This window comes from Arachis ipaensis, chromosome B07 (genome assembly GCF_000816755.2).
Source record: "Arachis ipaensis cultivar K30076 chromosome B07, Araip1.1, whole genome shotgun sequence".
In the NCBI taxonomy this organism is placed as follows: domain Eukaryota; kingdom Viridiplantae; phylum Streptophyta; class Magnoliopsida; order Fabales; family Fabaceae; genus Arachis; species Arachis ipaensis.
The window spans coordinates 110,344,871-110,350,848 of record NC_029791.2 but is presented as its reverse complement, the minus strand read 5'-3'; the positions used below and the strand labels follow the sequence as shown (position 1 = coordinate 110,350,848).

At 33.1% G+C, this 5,978-nt stretch overlaps 1 long non-coding RNA gene across 2 annotated transcripts; it reads left to right on the top strand.

Annotated features, from left to right (window-relative positions):
• LOC107608326 lies at positions 276-2,721 on the top strand. Of its 2 annotated transcripts, none has more exons than XR_002350358.1 (4): positions 276-792; positions 1,106-1,416; positions 1,551-1,600; positions 2,663-2,721. It is a non-coding gene; the product is annotated as an uncharacterized LOC107608326 (long non-coding RNA). The 2 variants fall into 2 exon arrangements; XR_001612812.2 differs by having other exon boundaries at positions 1,515-1,600; positions 2,663-2,713.

The window sequence follows — 5,978 nt, the reverse complement described above, 5'->3', positions numbered from 1 at the left end:
AACCTGCTATAAATCCTATAACATTCCTTGAAAAGAAGGTTATTCCCATAGTGAAATTCTTACGTGTCATTCACCAAGTTAATTCTTACAAACTCCTTCTAATGTGCATCCTAATACATATGGTCTATTCCCGAAACTACTCATTCTCATGCATTTCCTTTTGTTCATTTCACAATCCAATTATGTCTACTGTTACTTCATTTCAAAATTTTTAAATTTCAAAATTTTTAAATTCAAAATATTTCAAAGATATCATAATATGCAATGTCCATCATTTACTTTATGTCTTTATCACTCTGTTTTTTGTTTCTATTTTCCTCTCTTCCTATTCTTCTCCTTCAGTTCTTCTTCATCTTCAGTTCCACTTTCGTCTTTCTCCTCTTCTTCAGTTTGTTTTTCCGTTCGTCGATTATGATCTTCTTCTCATTCTTTATGTTCCTAATCCAAGTGGGATGTGAAGATTATAAAGTTTGTGTACACACCAAGGTAGAGGATGTCATTGTACGATGTCACTGTACCTGATGGTTCCAACCTTCAGGGGAGTCGCGCACTGGAGGCAACGCCAGCGGTGGTGGTAGGGTTACGGCGGTAGATGAGGTGGTGACTGCTATTGTGGTGTACGATGGTGGTCGCAATGGTTGTCGTGGAGTTCATGGTGGTTATCGATGTTGTAGTGTATTGAGTGACGGCCACAAAGAGTACATGCAGTGAGACTATGAAAGCAGAGAACATAAGAATGACGACCAGAACAGAGCAGTGAGATCTAACCGGCGGCCAAATCAGATTTGCATGGTTGTGATTTTTTATGTTTTAATTAATTAAATAGATAAATTATCTAATGATTATTAGTTGTTTAATTTGCAAATTTTAGTGTTTTCAAATTTAAATTTTGAACTAAAAATTTATTTAAAAGAATTCATTTGTATATGTTTATTTTCGTTATCCTCGCATATCATGTTTTGCAATTGTTTTCTTCTACAACATTCATCCAAACTATACTAATGTGTGATATTAATTAAGTTGAAAGTCCAGATGATATAATTTTTTTGTCTGATTTTTACAAGATTGTTGTACTTATATATCAGTCTTTCCTTTTTATTCTCAGGTTCGATGAGTTTGGAGGTTCAGTTCCTTATCCACGTGCTGAAATTTTGCATTTATAGTTGCAAGCAGAAAGGGAAAGCATTTGTCAATTATTTCATGGAAACTTAATTATTACATTAGATGCCATTAATTGTTGAACATTGCTTAGAAGTTGGAACCCATTCAACATTGCTGTGACAATATTGAGCATTCATTGGTCATTGAGGTACTGTTGATTTTCTTTTTTCATAGCTTTTTTTTTTCAGGAAATTAACAGCTTAGATATCGAGACTCCAACGTTGAAAGGAAGATCTTGAAACTGAATTTAAAAAGGTATTTTGTTCTCTATATGAATTCTTAATGCTTTAGTATTTTTCTCAATTATTATAGAAGACTGAATGTTTCACCTTTCATTCATTTAAACTACAAAGCATTCTGAGATTTTTACACCTTTTGTACCCTCCAAGAGAGAAATTCAGATTATCAAAGATGTTAGCAGAATAATAGAACCATCAAGGTAATAAATTAATCCTCTTTTATTTTTAGTTACATTTGATGTTTATAATGAGGACAATTTATCCTTTAATTTTTTAACAGCAGTTTTTATTTCTGGAAATTGATATTTGAATCCCTACACATTTTTTTCTGGTCTGAAAATACCAGGATAACCTTCCTTCTAGGTTATGGAGATATTGGAAAAACTATGTTTCTTTCTAACGCTTGCAGGGAAACTTGACTATGATTTCTTTTGATTTTTTTCTCCTAAATAATTAGTTACTATCTCTAATGTATCTAAATATTAGTTTGTCCGAATTGGCAGCTATTTTGAAAAGTAGAAAGTATATTTATTGAGTTATTTGTGATATTATGAGCAGTATTTATTGTACTCATGAACTAAATAATTCATTGCTGGGGAGAAACCTATGATTTTGTAACGAGGGAGCAACAATCTAATGTTATTTTGTAACTATACTACTAACAATTTCTATATACATATTTATTGGTTTTTTTTATTCTTCATTTATTGATATAATTTATATATTTGCAATATAAATACAAGTTATTTTGGTCCCACTTTCCTTTCACATGATTATATTATGCATTCTATCATAGTTTTTTCTTGATGTGCATGTATATTTAAATACCCACCTTTACATCAATATTTTATGAATATCAACAATCTTGATGTGCATAATCAACATTGATTCTTATTTGTAAAGCGTGTGGTTATTCAATTAGGTCATATTTCATTTGTTTTAGTGGTACTCTATTAATCTATTAACTGTTAAACTAATTCTCTTACACGAGTTGTAAAAAATTTTAATTTTTCAAAGCTTTTTAATTTTTTAGTTTTATTAGTTGAAAATTTTGTTTCAACTGTGTAAATTAATAATGGACAAATGCACCTCAAATGAAGTATGAAGATTGTAGAAGGCTTAGAGAAGGGGAGGGGGTTGAATCTATGGCCTTTTTCACTTAAATGAAATAACCCTTTAATTTCAAACATTAATTTTGAATTTGTTTGAACTTAGCAGCGGAACATTTATGAGAGAATTTGGTTTTGTCTCATGAATTTCAGAAAACAGAACAGAGAAGGGAGAAGAGAAGCTGACACCATCATGTATCCTGGTTCAGTTGCCTTGTGCAATGCAACCTACATCCAGTCTCCACCCCAACAGTGGTAGAATTTTCACTATAGTTAAAGTATTACAGACACCAATTCCAAAGGATTGACACAATCATTTCCCTCTCAAGTTCTAACCTAACTTGACTTGGTTATGCTAATACCTAACTCTTCACTTTTAGTGCTAACTGATAAACCATTATTTTATGGTTTATCTTGTGCTTAATTGAGTGGATTTTATCAACTCTTTACCCACTTATTCATACTATTTGCATGGTTTTACATTTGCCTTCCTAATTATGTGCTTTGGTTGAAAACATGCTTCTTTGGCCTTAAGTTCCCTATGATTAATCCTCTCTTATTACCATTAGATGCCTTGATATGTATGTTAAGTGATTTCAGAGATTACAGGGCAGGAATGGCTCAGAGGATGGAAAGGAAGCATGCAAAAATGGAAGGAATACAAGAAGTTGGAGAAATTGCTAAGCTGTCCAGCCTGACCTCTTCGCACTCAAACAGCTATAACTTTAGCTACAGAGGTCCAAATGATGCGGTTCCAGTTGCGTTGGAAAGCTAACGTTCGGGGCTTCGATTTGATATATAATATGCCATAGTTGTTCTGACTCTAGACGACGCGATCGCGTGCTCCATGCGGACGCGTCGCAGTGACGAAAAACCAGCGTGGCAGATTTCGCAACCAGCGAATTCTGGGCTGTTTCTGATCCAGTTTTCGGCCCAAAAAACACAGATTAGAGGCTATAAAGTGGGAGAATGTACCCATTCATTAGGACAGGCTCTCATATTCACGATTTTAGGAGTAGATGTAGTTTTTAGAGAGAGAGGTTCTCTCCTCTCTCTTAGGATTAGGATTTAGGATTTCTCTTAGTTTTAGGAGTGGCTCTCAATCCCAAGTTCTTTATTTTTATTTATTTTCCCAATTTAATTTATGAACTCTTCCATGTTACATATAATTTTCTTAATTAATGTTATTTGAGGTATTTCAGATTTAAGATTGCTTTGCTCTGTTTAAGATTGCTTTCAATTTAATTTAAATATTTTTTTCTCCCTTTTGGCTTTGGTCAAGTGATTGGTAATACTTGAGTTATCAAACTCAGCAAGTGATTGAAATTGGCAGATTCTGCTTGAGCTAGGATTGCTCTAAGGCTAGTCTCTCCACAGGAGTTGACTAGGACTTGAGAATCAAGCCAATCAGTCCACTCAACCTTCCTTTGCTTAGTAAAGGCTGACCAAGTGGGATTAAAACCCAATTCTCTTCACACCTGATAAGGATAACTAGAATAGGACCTCCAATTTCTCATACCTTGCCAAGAGTTTATTTTACAGTTATTTATTTATTTTATTCTTCTTATGCAACATACTGCTCCCTTACTTTCTAAAACCCCTACCTTACTTTCTAAAACCCCTAATTTACAAAACTCATAACCAATAATAAGAACATACTTCCCTGCAGTTCCTTGAGAAGACGACCCGAGGTTTAAATACTCGGTTTTCAATTTTAAAGGGGTTTGTTACTTGTGACAACCAAAACGTTTATATGAAAGGACTTTTGAAGGTTTAGAAACTATACTTGCAACGAGGATTTATCCGCAAATTTCTAGACCACGCAAAAGTACTCTCATCAAAATGGCGCCATTGTCGGGGAATTGCAAACGTGTGCCTTATTATTGGTTATTGTAAATACTTGCTTTTTGCTTGTTTATTTGTTTTTATTTTTGCTTTTTCATAAATTAAGAGGTTATTAGTTTTTATTTAGTTATTAAAAAAAAATTTTTTCAAAAAAAAAAAATTTTCTTCATGTTCATCTTGACCTTCAAGTTGTTCTTAGTTGTTTTCTTCATTTTGATCTAAAAATTTTAAGTTTAGTGTCATTTTATTGTTTTTATCTTTCCTCATTAAATTCAAAAATTCAAAATTTAAAACTCAAATTTCAAATTTCAAATTTCAATTTTCAAAATTCAAATTAAAAAAATTTAAAATTCAAATTTTAAATTTCAAAATTTAAAATTTCAAAATTTAAATTTCAAAATTCAAATATTTTTCAAAAATCATATCTTTTTCAAAATCTTATCTTATCTTATTTCAAAAATCAAATTTTAAATTTTAAAAATCAAACCTTTTCAAAATTTAAATCTTTTTCAAATTCTTATCTTATATTGTTGACTTTTTCAAAATTCAAATTTCAAAATTTTAAAAAATTCAAATTTAAAAATTTTCAAATTTTAAATTTCAAATTTTAAAATTCAAAATTTAATTTACAAATTCAAAAATTTAAATTTCAATAACCTTTTAGTTTAGATTATTTTTATTTTTTTGTTTTAAATTTTTATTTACTACTATGAACTCTCACCCCTTTGGCTATGAGTCTGGTTACAATTATATTGTAGGAAGAAGAAATTACAATGAGAACAGGCATCAAAGTTGGAACAATCAAAGATGGGAGGAGCCACAAGGATTTGATCAACCCTCTTGGCGACAACCACCTCCAATGGACTATCAACAACCACCACCATATGCCTATGAACCCTTTCCACAACATGACTTTGGACTACCATACTCACAAACCCCTTTCCGCCAATCACCTCCATATGACCCTAACCCGTATCCACCATACCAACCACCTTATGAGCCAAATGAACCATACACAGAACCACCACCTTTCCAACACAACTACTCTCAAGATGAACCACCTCCCTATTATGAACCCTCTCTCCTAACCAATGAATCCTCATATCCACCCCAACCTCCAATGGATGACAGACTTCGTGTTATTCTTCAAAGGCAAGAAAGGATGAATAAGAGTGTGCAAAATTTCGCGGCCGCCTTTGGCGAGTTAGTAAATATAATAGCTTCCCAATATCTGAGCACTCAAAGAACTCCCATGGCTACATGTGGAGAATCAAAAGAAGAGCAAAGCATGAAGGAGACACTAGAAACTTCGGTGGACAATGAGGAACATGGCTTTGTATTGGAACAAGTGGAGAAAGCCATAATAGTTGCAGAGGAAGAAGTAGTTGAAGACTTAGGAGATGCTGAACCTCCATGGGAAAGTCAGGTTATAAAACCTCCTTCCAAGGCGATTGAAATTGATGCTGAGGAGGGTGTACAACCTCCAAGGCATATCACAGTTGAAGACTTGGAAGAGGTTGATCAAGAGATGGAGATTCAAGAAGAAGAAGCACAACCTCCCATGCCCTTGGAAAGCAATGAAGAGGAGATTGGATTGGAAGAAAGCTACCAAGAGGAAGAAGTT